The sequence below is a fragment of the Equus asinus genome, chromosome 11, assembly GCF_041296235.1.
Source record: "Equus asinus isolate D_3611 breed Donkey chromosome 11, EquAss-T2T_v2, whole genome shotgun sequence".
NCBI lineage: Eukaryota > Metazoa > Chordata > Mammalia > Perissodactyla > Equidae > Equus > Equus asinus.
In genome coordinates, this window is record NC_091800.1 from 51,484,315 (window position 1) to 51,500,087 (window position 15,773).

The 15,773-nt window shown below is 42.7% G+C and overlaps 1 protein-coding gene across 5 annotated transcripts in view; it reads right to left on the reverse strand.

The window, feature by feature from the left end:
- Positions 1 to 9,189, reverse strand: part of KLF12 (KLF transcription factor 12) — a 418,145-nt gene extending 408,956 nt beyond the window's left edge. For 2 of the 5 annotated variants that reach the window (XM_044779864.2, XM_070519950.1), the window contains exon 1: positions 8,738 to 9,163. The gene's annotated coding sequence lies outside the window, so the exon portion shown is untranslated. Of the gene's footprint in view, positions 1 to 8,482; positions 8,696 to 8,737 lie in introns of those variants that run through there. The other 3 variants (XM_044779861.2, XM_044779862.2, XM_044779865.2) reach the window with 3 other exon arrangements.
- Positions 9,190 to 15,773: the final 6,584 nt, after the last annotated feature.

Here is a 15,773-nt window from a genome sequence, read left to right on the forward strand (position 1 = left end):
AGACTGGCCCTGATCTAACATCTGTTGCCAATCTTTCTCTTTTTTTCTTCTTCTTCTCCCCAAAGCCCCAGTACATAGCTGTACATCGTAGTTATAAGTCATTCTAGTTTTTCTGTTTGGGACACCACCACAGCACGGCCTGATGAGTGGTGCGTAGGTCCGCACCCAAGATCCAAACCAGCAAACCCCAGGCCACCAAAGTAGAACACGTGAACTTAACCACTCAGCCACAGGGCAGGCCCCCTCAAAATACCTGTTTTTAATTTACTTTCATCTCCTCGCAGGTTTGCTTTCTCTTTTCCACAAAAAGTAAACTTTTTCCATTATGTTTTGTATTTGCTTGTCTGTTTTCACCACATATTCAATAAAACACTGAAACTTTTGATTTCCAAGACAGAAGCAATTTTTTCCCCCAAGCATTTTGTTTAAGCAACTTATAGCATGCACTTGGTCGATTTATCACAAATTACTTTGTATTATAATTTTCTACATGTCTTTCCTCCGCTACTTGATTTTCAGCTCATTAATGATAACGCCCTAACCTTTTCCTATATGATTCCAGATAGGTGTTAGGAGCTAAATAAGTATAGGTCAAACGGATAAGGTATTTTTTTTACATAGATAACATCTTTTTTATTACTTTTATTATGCTTCTGACTTTAACAGCTTTATCAAACAGCAAAACGCATATTGGCCAGAATTTATTGGTCTACTATTACTACTATGGAACATCCTGTAGCAGCTGCCTTCTAAAATAACTTTTGGATTAGGTCTCATAACTTGTTTTAGTACCTGTATCAGCAAACACAGAACTGGCTTCTGAATTGAAGTAAATATTTTAGTAAATACATTCTAGTAAATGTAGTATGTCAATATAATCTACAAATAAAATACAGCTTCTAAATACAGTATTTATTTGTATAATATTCTCATTTTTTGCTCTACTCTACAATCAGATTAACTCTAGAATATCATATTTAATGCTGAAGAGAGGTAACAGTCACACAGGGGAAAGTTCAAAGGCTTTCCAGCGTTCAACTCTCTGCTTTAAAACTGGCTATGGGGATTGGCCTGGTGGTGCAGCAGTTAAGTTCACATATTCCGCTTTAGCGGCCCAGGGTTCGCCGGTTCAGATCCCTGATGCAGACCTAGCACTGCTTGTCAAGCCGTGCTGTGGCAGGCATCCCACATATAAAGTAGAGGAAGATGGGCACGAATGTTAGCTCGGGGCCAGTCTTCCTCAGCAAAAAGAGGAAGACTGGCAGCAGATGTTAGCTCAGGGCTGATCTTCCTCAAAAAAAAAAAATTGGCTATGGATCATGATGTCCTTTCTTTGGTGAAAATCAGTTTCCACATCTATAAAATAAAAACCTTAATATCATACACATGGACTCAATGAATATTTATTTAATAAATAAAAGAAGGACTCTCATGTTTTTTATATATAACGCACTCCCGAAAACTTGTAAAAAGTCAAATATGTCTATGTCAAGGGACCAGACCAAGGTTTTAAAGGAGAGTCATTCCCAGAGACAAAAGAAAACTTGCAAAATCTGTAATTACACACACTCTATTAGACAGTGTCATTTAAAATAGATGTATAGCATTTTGTACGTTCTATAATCTTATTATTTTTCACACTTTATCAGCTTAACTCCATTAAGCACTATCAATAAAGATTCACCACTTTTCAGTACACCTAATGATTTCTTTGTCTCAATTGTACATCAAGATAATAAACCCTGTTTCTCATAGAACTACAAGTAGCACTTTCATTTTCCCCTTTTTTCTATTCATTTTGTTAATGAAAGGCAAAAAGCAGTAAAATTTTCAAATAGTTTCTGAAATTACTGTCAAAAGTGGCAAAGTCAATGGGGCGGGGGTAGTACTGTTACTTGGCAGACAGCACCATCACACAATAGCTACAAAAATGCACTCATGAACTGGTATTCCTAAATCAAAATCCAGTGAATAAAAGATACTTTAGGGGTCTCCACAAAGAGGACGCAGAGTGTCAATTATTTGAAAGTCAACTATACATACCTGTTTTCTAAAGAGTACATATTAAATAACATATGAAAAGCCCCGTGCCTAACTTCTGTATTATAGTGGCTACACAATAAAGAGCAGCTGTTTTATTTTCTTGCTACTATTTACTCTGAATGGCTGCTTTTAAGAGAGGCATCAATACACTGGAGCAGACTAATATTTATCAAGTGCTAAATATGTACAAGGTTCTATATACTGGATGCTTTAAGGACATTACCACAATTTTAATCCTCAAAAACACTCTGCAGTGTTGACATTATTTGTTCTTTTCTTTTTATTTACCAACGAGTAAACTGAGAATTAACTTGCCCAGTTAGACAGCTAAAAACTGGATAGCTTGAGGTGTCAAACCCAGAACTATCTGACTCCACAACAAGGCTTCATTTTGCAAGAAAAAGAAATTCCAGGAAAATGTAGTGAATTGTGGAACGGCTGATAGAGTTGAATATATTTAGCTAGACACGAAAAGACTTGGGTAGGAAATGACCATCATATTGGCATTTAGCTACTGAAAGGACAGTCATATGGACTGTCCTCCTCGATTTGCTCTTTCGATAAGTATTTCAGCACTATGTGATCAATCACTATGTTAGGTACTGTGTTAGAAGTCAGTAAAGTAACTGCGAAGAAGATTCATTTCCTGCTCTCAAGGGACTTATTGGGTGGAGACAAGGCAAAACAACAAGCAATTACACCAGCAGGAATATCACTAGCTATGAGGCCATAGAACACAGACTGGAACCCAGCGTATTCCTAAAGCAAAGGATGATAAATAAGAGTCCCACAGAAAGGGATGTTTACAGTCATAGTTGTAACACGAACAGGAGTTACGCAAGGTGGAAGTGCGACACAGAAAGACTCTAAAATGAGTTATATTGATGAGCTACTTTAAATCTGGTTCTTTGCTCTTGCAAGAATAGAGTGATTAGGCAGAGTGTGAAAAAAAGTCTTTTTTGTTTCTTAACTGGAAAAAATGTAGCTGGGAAGAAATTAAGTAATTAATTTTCTCAAATTGTGTGTGTAAAGAAAAGTACATGGCAGAAAAATGTGTGATAAAAGTGAAATACGTGTTCAATAAATTTTCAAATACCCATTTAAGATCTCCATCATCTACCTCTCCTTACTGAGCACGTTGTGTTGCAACAATGTTTGAGTCTAATAACCAAGAGACTTTAAGCCATAAATCAGACAGAGCTTAATCAACAGAATCTTGGCTTAACTAGGGATTTGCAGTTCAACAGACTGTTCTAAATTATAGCACAACAGCACAAATTTAATGATTCTATAAAAAAAAATTAAGGGCATTTCTAATGACCAGTTGATAGAAGTTTCAGTTGATTCATTAAAGAAGTAGCCTGGAGGGTTATAATCTCTAAATAATCATTGTTCATCTTTATTTTCTATTTTCCGTAAACGATCATGGGAACTGTAGCTTCATGTATTTCTTTCCTCTGAAAAGCTGAGATACTTCACCTGCATTATATAAACGTTAATAGTCAGTAACTTTTATACCAGCTACATAGAAACTTTGTAAAAGTGACTTTCTCAAGGTCATAGAGCAAATCTCTGGTGAGACAGGAATGGAATTCATGACCTTTGACTGCCAGAAGTTTTCTACCCACACTTGGAAATTCCTTCTCCATAAGTGTAATTTATAGGCTCACTTTGAGAGGCTGGAAAGTTCATCCCTTTTAGGGCAGGGGGTGGAGAATGGGGAGGGAGTGATTTTTCTGTCAATCAGTTGCCACACCAGTACTTCACAGTTTACAATGTGATTTTTACCGACCTTACCTCATTTTACCCTCCACAGCCCCGGAAACTACATATTATTTTTCCCATTTTGCAGACTCACTTAATCGTGTAAATCAGTCCTGATTCCAGGAGGTATAATCTTAGCAGACACTTGATTATGAAATGAATGAAGGTTTTCTTTGCAGTTTATTTCATTTTTTACAATAATTCATCTTGATTGTCATTTAGGTTTGTTGGTTTGTTTTCTTTGGGGCAGGGCTGTTTTCATGTTTTGTTATGAGTTTGCTTGTTAATCTCAAAAATAAAGTGAGAATAGTATTACTAAACATACAATTTGAAAAGACAGACTTTACGTGTATTTCTTCTTTTTTATACAAGAGGGGGGCTTTTTTACTATAATTCTTGGCCATAACATATATGGTGTAGGGAGTATATGCCAATATAGATAAAGAATATAAAAACGCATTCATAAATATATTTTATATATATACACATACATATATAAATATATAAAATAGTGAACATATGTATATATAGTATATACATACACACCATGCCAGGAATTATTGTGAAAGGTCATACATACTGATAAGCAAGGAAAATGTAGCACTCTGAACACAATTCCTGACTGTCCAGGCCAGCAAGCAGTAATAGTGGCAGCTTCTACAGCTTCTGATCGAGGCAGGAAAACTATCTCAAAGCTCTCCCATTTTTCCCTTCTCACCTTCCATGCAGCAATATGAGCAAGGGCTTTCTGCTACTCCATCTGTACCTAAACAATAGTACTGTTTGAGCCAGTCCAATTATTACACTAATAAATATTTTAAAATATAGACCATGAAATTAGCAACAAAATAAAAGTATAACTTTAAGTTGGAAAAAAGACAGGAGAAAGACCATACCACAGCAGCATTCTTTGGGTGAAGATCCTGTAATCTACTGCCAGACCAAAACAAATTTTTATAGAGCAATACGACTACTCAAGTAGCCACTTTTATGACAATAAACACCCAAAACCGAAAAATCCTTTTGTAACATAATTACTGAGAATATATAGAGAAAGTAACCATTTAATCCACAGCATGTGTTCTCCACCACAAGAACTCAAAAGCTGACATCAGATGGGGTGTGGCTGGTCCAGGCCCTAAAAATGAATTCTGGTCGGTTGAAGTCAGACAGTTCTCTGGAAGGGCTTGGAATCTAGCAACCAAGGTCTCACAGAGCATAAGGCTGTTGACCTCCTGGGCACAGGGCAAGGCCCATCTGTTTACTTGCATTTTGATTTTGGGAGGGGTGACTGTGGCAGATGAGTTAAGGCTGTGGTTACAGGGTGTTGCCAGTGATTTAATTTTAATATTTTTACCCTTACATTTTGTACATACCTAAGACCAAAAGCTGCATGACTTATAAGCTGAAAAATACGTATTAATATACAGACGGAAAATAAACGAACATTGGGCAAAAATACAGATATTTCTACTATCATATGGTAGTTTCAAAATGTAAATGATAAAGGTAAGCAACTGCAACCTATTTTCAGAATTATTTACAAAACTGAAAGTTTTGTTTTCGAAAAGAAAAAGATAATCATGGTGTGAATGCTGAAAGACTGTTTTGGGATTTTTAGCTCTTGCTCATTAATCAACATGGAAGCACAAGTGGGGAAACTTATTCAAAAAAAAGAATAACTTTGCAAATGAGTTTGTGCCATTTCTAGCTTTGGAGAATTCAACTATTCTGTAATACACAAATCACCTACAGCTAAATTTATGACGCTGACACTCTAAGAAGATCGTTTCTCTCACATTATAAAGAAAACAAACCATTTGACACCTCCCATTTAAGCTGATCAATCTAATTCCCATAAATATGAAATACCACACTTCTCATTTTGTACAATGGAGAAAACGTCCAGTGCAACTATTTACAATATCACCTCTCTGATAAGGTTACTCAATTTTCTAGATTAACCAACACTGGCTTGAGTTCAAAATGTCCTCAGCATAGGCCTAGAGGCCTAAGCATTTATGTCGATTTTGTGGAGATAAGAAACACACCTATATGTAAGACCAAATTATTTCATTAAGTTGATAACAGCCTGCTTCATGATATAACATCTAAAACTCACTCTGAAGCTGTTAAAGTGCATGTTTACCTTTTACAGGAGGCCAGGAAGTAATCCTGGAGAAACATACATATTTTTAAAGGACCAAAACACTATCGTTATTATATGCCTAATGCATGTTCCTCGGAATGACCGTCAAGCATCCCGATTTGTTTTCCTTTGGCCTGGGGAGGGTGAGCACCCCTGTGTTTGCAGTCCCTCCCTTTCTGTACACACATAGGCTGCAGCTGGAGTAAACAACCACCAGCCAAGAGTTGCTAAGGTCAAGGTCTCAAACGCTATACCCGCTCCAGTTTTCTCCCCAAATGACATTCATTTCTTGCAAAGGAACTTTCTGGAGAAAAAGTATTAAAGGATCATTAGCACAACAATTTTCATTCAATAAACAGTTAATACAGAGCATTCCAAAACAAAGTTTAGCTGGCTGAAGTTTCTTTTAAATATGCATTACTAAGTAACAGATAAATAACTGAAGCACTTCAAAAATAAACAGAAACCCCCCAAGAATGTTTTGTTGATCTGACACAGCTATATTAGTTACGTGAGTGTCACAGCTTTAGTTCACAAATTAGGAAATTTTATGTGAACACATTCCAAACTTTACCAGCTTAAGTACATGTCATTATAGTTATGAATTAGAAGGTAGAATAATAAACCTCTTTCCTAAACGTATTACAAACTTCTGCCAATTCCTGTATGCTCAAATTGTTCTCTCTCCAACTCAAACCTAGTCTCCAGACTCACCAGGCTGCAATGATAAAGATATAAATTATGCAACGAAAATGTTGTCCTTCAACATCCTATTTCTACTACTCTTCTACAGTTTAACATTTTCTAGGCTAAAAGTATATACCCCTTTAGCATAACCAATTTCTATGTGGTTTTAAAAAATGTAAACAAAATGTGAATGAGGTCTGCAAATAGCACAACCAGGCTTGGGGGGCGGGGGGGGGGGGAACTGTTTATATTAAATGCTAATTCCAAAGAGCATTTCTTAGAAGATGGTATATACCCACTCTTCAAAGTGACCATTCCTACTGCCATCACAAGCTGCTGCCTGCAAAAAGCCACCCAATTTATTTGAAAGCATTTACGTATCTGAACAACTCTATCCTCCAGTAAGAAAAGGGCATGGAGGCGTCTAGGTGGATTTGCAGAATGACGTGTATTTGATTGGCAGATGTCTACCGAAGCCACGAGATGCACATGCACTAAATGTAAATAAAGCTGCTCGTCTCCGTGGTGTTACAGGGAAACTGAGAGAATGTTAAACCTGATTTAAAATAAAACATCCCAGTGCTCGGCCGAGAATTCTATTAGCCAGTGGAATTGCTTAAAACAATCCATATAGAACGATACTTAAACCATCTGTACAGTTAAATCAGAGAGCTGACAATATTAACCACACAAACTGTTTATCCAGATTACAAATTCCGTTGTACTAATACTCTTTAACTCAACACAGTCAGCTTTTATCAGCTAAATTAAAGCTATTACTATTAAAGTATGCAAAACTCGAAGCGCAGGGTGAAGGGGGCTGGGAAGCTGCAGGGCATATAACAAAGGAATCGGTACTTTTTCCAAGCATTTGCCTCAAATGCACTTCGAAACAGAACTGTTGAGTGCACCCCACCCTTTTCCCCAAAGATAAAAGTTTTCAAAGTTCTAATAGGCAGTTCTCTATCCAACAAAAGCAGGATTGATTCTCCCCGTAGGAGAGCATCTAACACGAACACCAACTAATGTCGCGGAGGTCAAGTACGAGTCCTCGGAGCGAGCTTCTAAGGCAAGAAGTGGCTCCCAGGCCGGCTCGGCGGGCTTCCTGGCCCGGGTGGACGTGCAAAGTTGCCCCTTGTCAACTCCGGCCGGGTCCCCCGTAATTGAAAACAACAGTCACGGACCACCCCCTGGCTACTTCCATGGACCAGGCACTGTAGCAAGTGACAGTTACACATCATTACGACCAGAGACAATAATGAATGTAGCACCAGGACCACTATTCATGCCAGCAGTGTCATCTCCGCCTTAACCCCTTCTCGTCCACTCTCTCCAGCGCACACCCACAGCCCACACAGCCCCGGGGCGGCAGCTATTCAACGAACTGGCTCTATTCCTGGGGGCAAACAACTTCCACAGCCCCCCCCTCACCCCCACCCCTCCAATTCAGCTCTGGTGTTTTATTTCTCATCCTTGGCAACTGTCAGGCAAACACTAAAACCAACAATCCACTAGGGGTAGAAAAACATTTGCTTAATTCACGTTACTTGATAAGTTCTTTTTTAAAAAAATTTGGGTGGGGGGGGGAACCTCCTTCTTTCTTCTCCACGAATCCGACCGACGCTCCTTGCTTTGCAATAGCATCGTCCTCCCTCGGCCCCCTCCCGCTTCCCAACACTTTCCCCCTTTAAGAACACAGACCAACCAAAATGATTTAACTTGAGCAGATGACAGAAGAAAAATAAAACATGTTAAGAGAATACGGTCTGATTTGGGATGGCAAAAAAAAAAAAGAGGAGGGGGTTGTTTATTTTGATAAGAAACGGAATCGGCACAGACCTGAACAGAAGCTGCAGAGCAGGAGAAATTGTTTTCTTTCCCTCACACAGAGTCCCCCTCTCTCTCTCTCCCTTTCTCTCTCTCTCACACACACACACGCGCGCACACACACTCTCGCACACACACGGCGTCACCCGCGCACACTCACACGCACACTCGCACACGCACAGGCAGAGTCTCTCAGCTGCTCTCTGCAGTTCTCAGGAAATGAATGGGGGGCAACCCAGGGAACTGTTGTACTTGCAAATGACTTACCCGGATCACATGATGCGCTAAATGTAGGGTGGGCCGGTGGGTGGAGGCTGCCGAGACGCGAGCCCCGGTCTAGCGTGGGGAGCCTCGCCAGGCCCGCATCGAATTACCCCGGGGCCCAGCCGAGGGGGTTGCAAGACGCCGCTTCTCCTCCCTTGCAGCCCGCAGCTCAGGAAACCGGAGAGGCACGGGGGGTGGGGTGGGGTGGGGTAGGGTGAGGTAGGGGGGTGAAAACACCAAACCCCCAAACAAAAGAGCTCCGGGTCCTCCTCCCCAGAAACAAAGCCCCGCCGCTGCGGGCGAGCCCCGGGGTGGGGCCGAGGGCGGGGGCGGCGGCAGGGAGGGGCTCGCTCAGCAGGCGCTAAGTCGCTTTATTGCCATAAAATGGGGCCCTCGAGCCGCTCCGCCCGAGGATTAGGAGGCGGGCTCTGAGTGTGATGGTTGAAATCCCCTGTGGGAAACTAACCCCTCCCCGCTCGCAGAGGTAGAAGGCAACACCCACTGCCCAGCCCTCGCCTCGCCGCCCGGGCCGCCGGGCTGGGGGGTGGGTCCGCGGAGCCTCCACCCCGCCCCACCCCGCCCCACCCCTGCCCCCGCCCCCCGGCCTCCGGCCTCGGCCGCGCTTTCCTTTCACCTGCACCACCTTGGTGCGACACCCAAAATAACCTACACATGGCCCACGGAGCTCTGGGAGCCGCCGGCCGAGGGGCCCGCGGGGCCTCGCGGAAGGAGGAACCCCCCGGTTTCAACTCGCCAGGCGAGGACTCGCGCTCAGCCGCGAGAAAGTCCCCTCTTTTGTGTCAGAGCGCGCAAGGCAGCCTTAGGAAGAGAATTCGGAGACACAGAAAGCGCGGCGCCCGCTCGGCCTCCCGCCCCCTCCCCGGCCGGGTGGGGGCGCGCAGGGAGGGGGTCGGGCACCCGAGCAGTCCCCGCGGCTCTCCCGCCGGCTAAGTTGGAAAGGTGTGGGCGGAGCCGGCTCCGGCGGCCGGCAGGGGCTGGGAGGCTGGCGGCGCGGCCGCTCGCGGGGACCGCCCCCGGGCCTCGGGCATCGCCCGCGCCGGGCAACAATGGGGTCCGGGCAGGGGCAGCCCGGGCGTGCGATGACCTGGGCGCGGGGGTGGGGCAGCGGAGGGCTGGGCGAGTAAGGAAGGGCCATCATTGTTTGGGGTGGGGAGCGACGCCCTTCGCGGGCGCGGCGCGGCGCGGCGCGGGCGCCCTCCCTCCCCGCGCTTCACCTTGGCCGGATGAATGGGGGCGAGGCGGAGACGCGCGCCTCGCCTCGGAGCCCCGGGAGAAGGGGCGCCCGCCCGCGCTAGTTCTGTAGGAAAGCAGGCGAACTTGCAGGAGAGGAAGGAAGCGGGAGCGGCAGACCCCTGCCGAGGCCCCGGGGCCGGGGGAGCGGCGGCAGCGGAGAGCCCAGCCCCCCGCCCTGCGCCCCCGAAGGGAGCCCCGAGACGCGGGCTGCCCGCAGCCGAGTCCTTGACGCCTTCCCCGGGGCCCCTCCCGCCCCGCCTCCCCGCCCGGGGGAGCCGAGCCGCGGGATTCTGGGGCGGGGGGGAGCAGAGGCAGCCTGCGCGGCCCTGCCGTTCCCGCGGCGGCCGGGAGGGCGCTGGGTCAGCGCCGCGCCGGAGGGTGGCGGGGGCGGGCGCGCGGGCTGGGGTGGGGCGGCGGTCGCGGCGGTCGCCGGGGGAGAGGGCGTGCGACACCTTCGTGCCAGCCTAGGGGGGCGCGCTGGGGCTCGCGGGTTGCTGGACGCCCCTGCGCGGTGCCCCTGAGCCCGGCCGCGTGGGAAACCGGCCCGGCGATTGGAAGGCCGCGGAGGGGAAGTTTATGTTAGGAGAGGGAGATTCGCAGTAATGTGGCATGAAGTGGAGTGGGAAGAGAAACAAGGGAGAGGCCGAGAAACAGGAAATGAGAGCGAAGGAACGAATGCTAGCCAGGAAAAGCCATGTTCTGCGTTTTGTGAGGCATTCTCCAAACACTTCTCAAGGCCCGGTGTGCGTTAGTAATGAAAACAAAGGCAGCGCGCTGCCCGGTGCGTTCTCTGCCTCTTGCCACATTCTGCAAGTGAGAAAGATGGTAAAGGTGGTCCAGCCTGGAGGAGGATTCCACAGCCCACTTCTAGTCCACACAGGATGGCTCAGTGGGCCTGCGTATTAGCAAAAAAAAAACAGAATTGAGGGGAGGGGTCAGAAATGAGGTAAGTGTGAAAGTGTCTGAAAATTGTGGACCGCTCCTTTAGCGAAGTATCCTTAGAGAAAGAAAGCAGCGGGAGCGAGAAGGCGATGGAAGCCCACATCTGGAGACGGACGTGGGTGCGGCAAGGGACTCAGGAACTCCGAAGGAAAATGGAACCTAGAGGCTGAGGGGTCCGTCGCTCGGGTGAGGTCTCGCTTCCGGAGAAAGCAGCCCCGGACCCCACCCCCTGGTCTGATCCTGGACACAAGACTAAATAGCCGTCTACACTCCGCTACATCTGGATAGATAGAACATGAAAAGACAAGTTTGGAAAAGGGTAGAATATCAACAAATGAACAGCATTTAAACGAAAAACTTGCCTCTACTAGAAACACTGTAAAGTTTCCCTCTAGGTGGGGCAGGGAGTGAAGGAAGTGAGTTTAACTGTAAGCGTGGAAGGATACTGTAAGAAATTATGTCATCGTGGCAGTTCTTGGACTAACAGCTCTTTCTCAGAGACAGCTGAGTGGCGGACTGGCCATAAATATATTCTATAGCAAGTGCTTCTGCACGTGGAAAAGTATTGCAAATTGCACTCCCTTCCTATGGCAGCAGCCACCGGCATGTAAACAGAATGATGAAAGGTAGAAAATAAAGTACAAGAGTCCATTCCAGAGGGATAAGGAAATTAGGGGTAGGTCAAGGTTAATATCTAGAATCTGGATAGTGTGGTTAAGAGAAGGAAATACACCAAGTACAGTATTAGAAAAGATGCTTGCAGATTAAAAAATTGTTAACATAAAAAAGAACAGAAATGTTAAATTAAGGCAACTCCCCAGATATAAAGAGGAAAAGGAGAAAGAACAAAGATGCAGGTTGAAAAGGGAGAATCACTTCATTGTGTGAACTGGGGATGGGTGGGGAAGAGCAAAAACAATGAAAGAATAAAGAAGCATGGATATTATTAGGAGTTAGGATACTGGGGGAAATGTGTGTGTGTGTGTGTGTGTGCAGGCATACATTTCCAATTCACCTCATAATAATTCTGTCTCCCTATAGAACTTAGATTTAAACAAACTAAGGTGTGAACAGAAGGGGAGAAGATAAGAAAAAAGTACACCTAGTCTGGTAAAAATATGTGCAAGTCTTTATGTTGTCCTTTCTCCTCTACTGTCTGTGCTGGGATGTGGAAAAGCCAGAAAAAGGTTAAGATGGCAAAATTATTTTATCAAGAGAATTCTGACGACGTAAGAGAACGTGTTGACATTACAGAATCATAAAATTTCAGTGTTGAAAGTATCTGTCAAGTCTAATTATGTGTCATACTTCAATTCTGTTTAAAACCAAGATGATCTGGGTCAAAGATGATGACCCATTTCCCTAACTTTGTATACGTCATTTGCTTAGTCTTTATTATTGCAAACACCAGAAGAATGAATTAACAAAGAGCATAAAAGTTGGTATTCTGAATTTCTTATTTTGGGGGAATGGGGGGGAGATTAGCCCTGAGCTAACATCTGCTGCCAATCCTCCTCTTTTTGCTGAGGAATACTGGCCCTGAGCTAACATCCGTGCCCATCTTCCTCTACTTTATATGTGGAGGCCTGTCACAGCTTGGCTTGCCAAGTGGTGCCATGTCCACACCCAGGATCCAGAGCAGCGAACCCTGGGGCCACCTAAGCAAAACATGCGAACTTAACCACTGCGCCCCCAGGGGCCCTGCTGAATTTCTTGTACATACATACATTGGATTTCTTTTACCTAACAAATTGTCCAGAAAAGAAAAGTGCGTACAGAAGCACCCCCAAAGCAGATAATATATCTCCTTAAATGTAAGTGATGCAACAAAATTTACAACTAGAGATTTTAAGTTGTTAATGTGAAAGTAAATGTTACCTATTCAAAAACTTTTTACCAGCTCATATACTTGCCCAGTGGTGATACCCTTTTTGAAAAATTAGTGTCAGTGGTAGAAAAATCTTCTATAATATTAAAAGTATTACCTGTACCACGCTCTAATTTCTCTACGTTAAAGACTCTCTTCAATATCTATGTACATTTAAAGTTCTTAAGCCCTTGGATTACTGATGCCAAAGATCAAATGGATGATTTAACACTAATAGAATTCTGGGTGGGGGTGGAAGGAAATGGAGTCCATTTTCAGAAGAAAAAGCTGTGTTGAAAGATTAGAACTGACTAGAAGTGAAAATAAAAGTGATTCCCAGAGTTTTGGATAAATTAAAAAATATAATCCTGACTTTTCATGGACCCACAAGTGAATATGTTCTATTGGGTTTTCAATGGCTATTTTTCTCATCTGTCATATTTTGGCAATAATGTGTAGCAAAGGGGAATTTTCCGATTTAAGTATGAGAAAGGCATGTAAAAGCCTTACTACAAATTCAAACAGCTGGTGATGTTATGTGATTACGTGCTAAACAACATGTTTTGATTTGAGAGAGGAGCTGTCTCAGAATTAGAGAAAATGACATTTTATAACTTTGTTTTGTTGCAATCAATACAGTTTTTGGTCCTTCTAGCTTAAATATCTTCATTACATTCTCTGATGTGTCTCTTCTTTTCCAAGGCCCTGCATAGTCACTTTCATTCCAGTCTCCTCCTGCCTCCACTACCACAGCCCCTCCCCATCCCCCAGCTCTGAGCCTCTGGCCCCTCCTCTCAGATCCGTTCCACCTCTCCTACAGCAAAACCTTAATTACAGCATACCTATGTGTAAGTACCTGAAGTGGCACAAATTAGTTTCAATACAATACTGTGACATTTAAGGGCTCCACTTACATTTTCGTATCTCACTTCCCTTTCCAGCCCATGTGGTCACCTTGCCATACCTCATCCCTCCTGGATGCCTTTACTTGATGGTCCACGTCCCCCTCCTTCTGAGGAATCTTCCCCAAATGATCCCATGACACCCCACACACGTATACATATCCTATCCCCTCCCCAAAAAATCATCTTTGCCTTCTTGGCGCTTCTTTTGGTATCATGGAAAGAGTGCCTCAGCCACTGACCAGCTGGTTTTTCATCTTTTTTCTGATTCTCAATTTTTTCCACCTACTTAAATAATATTTCCCTCACATTGAAAGATTAACATTTATTGGATGCTTACATGGGCCAATGTGAGATATATTGGCCCAAGTAGGCATCCAGCAAATGTTAATTCCCTCACTTATTATTAAGGTACTTACACCTTTTTGCTTTCATTAAATATTGTTGGCTCCCCCTCATAGGTAACCCTTTGAGAGCAAGAGCTACTCCTTAACCATTTATTTAGCCTTCCTTTTACCCCCACACTATTTTGTACATAGTAGGTGATTAATGAATGCTTGTTGACTCAAACAATTATATAAAATTAGAATAACATACATTAAAACACAATCTAGCAGAAAACAAGTTTCCACTTGAGTGCATATATTGAAAACAACAAGCAAAACTGGACTGTGTCGATAAATCCCTTTTGAACATTAATTCTGGTAATTTTCCTCAAGCAACTTTCTTTGAAATTTGAAGTTTTTACATACAGGAATATATCAGATTTGGAGCATTTTTATTTAATTTCATTATCCCTATCATATTTAATCATTTAAAAATTATTCAGTTATACTACTTCTAATTCTTTTTAAAATTAGAATTAGAATTATATTGTATTAAATTAAAATTCAATTTTTCAATACCAGAGGGGAAATTCATCACAAATTTGTTTTTAAAAATACCACTTTGCAAGTTTTTAGATTGCAAGCGTTGGAGTTATAATGTAATAAATAGAATCTGCATTTGTAATTACAACAAGTCGAGGCATATCAGATTTTAGCTATAGTTATCCTTGCCTTTTTTAATTTTGCAAATGAAAACCATACCTCCATGGAAATAATTTAATTTGGCTTAAGTATATATATTTTACAGAATATCAGTTTAATTTCATGCTATAAACAAGGCACTAACCTTGGCATTCTAAGCATGTGAAGAAGATAAGCTTAGATAAAACTAATGAATAGCTATAATATGAAGTACAATTAAAGTACTCTGGATGAAATTATATCTGTTTGGAAATATTAAGAAAGGCTTTGTGGAGAAGGTTGTACTTAAGACCTTCAAAAGATGGATGGGATTTTTATTTTTTAATAATATGAACTGTCATGCATGTAAAATAACATATATATCATGTGTATGTTAAGGTATTCTCCTGTGGCCTCTCGCTAGTTTAAGAAATAGAATTTTTCTGATACTCTCTAAACCCCCAAACTGCGGTCATCCCATTAGCATCACTCTCCTGTCCCTTCAGGGATAACTACTTTCTGACTTGGGGTTTATCATTTCATTGCAATTTTTTGTAAATATTTTTGATCTTTACATAAAGTCTTCATAATCATTATTTTTCCTAATAGCAAACTGCCATTATTTATTTAACTTATCCTCATCACATTAGAATTTTCCCCAATTTTTGTAATTGTACTTAGAGTGAACATCTTAGCTTCTTTCTTTTAAAAAATATTTCTTGTAGATAGTTTCCCCTAAGTTGTGTTACTGAAATAAAGATTATCAATTCATTTTTACTGTTCTAGAAACATACTGCCAGATGATTTTTCAAAAGTATTTTACCAGTTTACCATGATACCATCATATATGACAGTGCAGCTTTCTGTGTGTTCTTGCTAAGGTTGGGTGGTGCTTTGCAATAAAAAGCTTTAAATTGGTAGACAAGAATGGCTTGAATTGTAATTCTTTGCTTAGTGGAGATCAAACCCTACTCTAGGAATATAAATATGACATTGGTGGGCAGGTGCTTGGGCTGAGCCTGGCTGAGAGGATGAGCGTGGCTACAATGGGAAATGAACATTGGAAC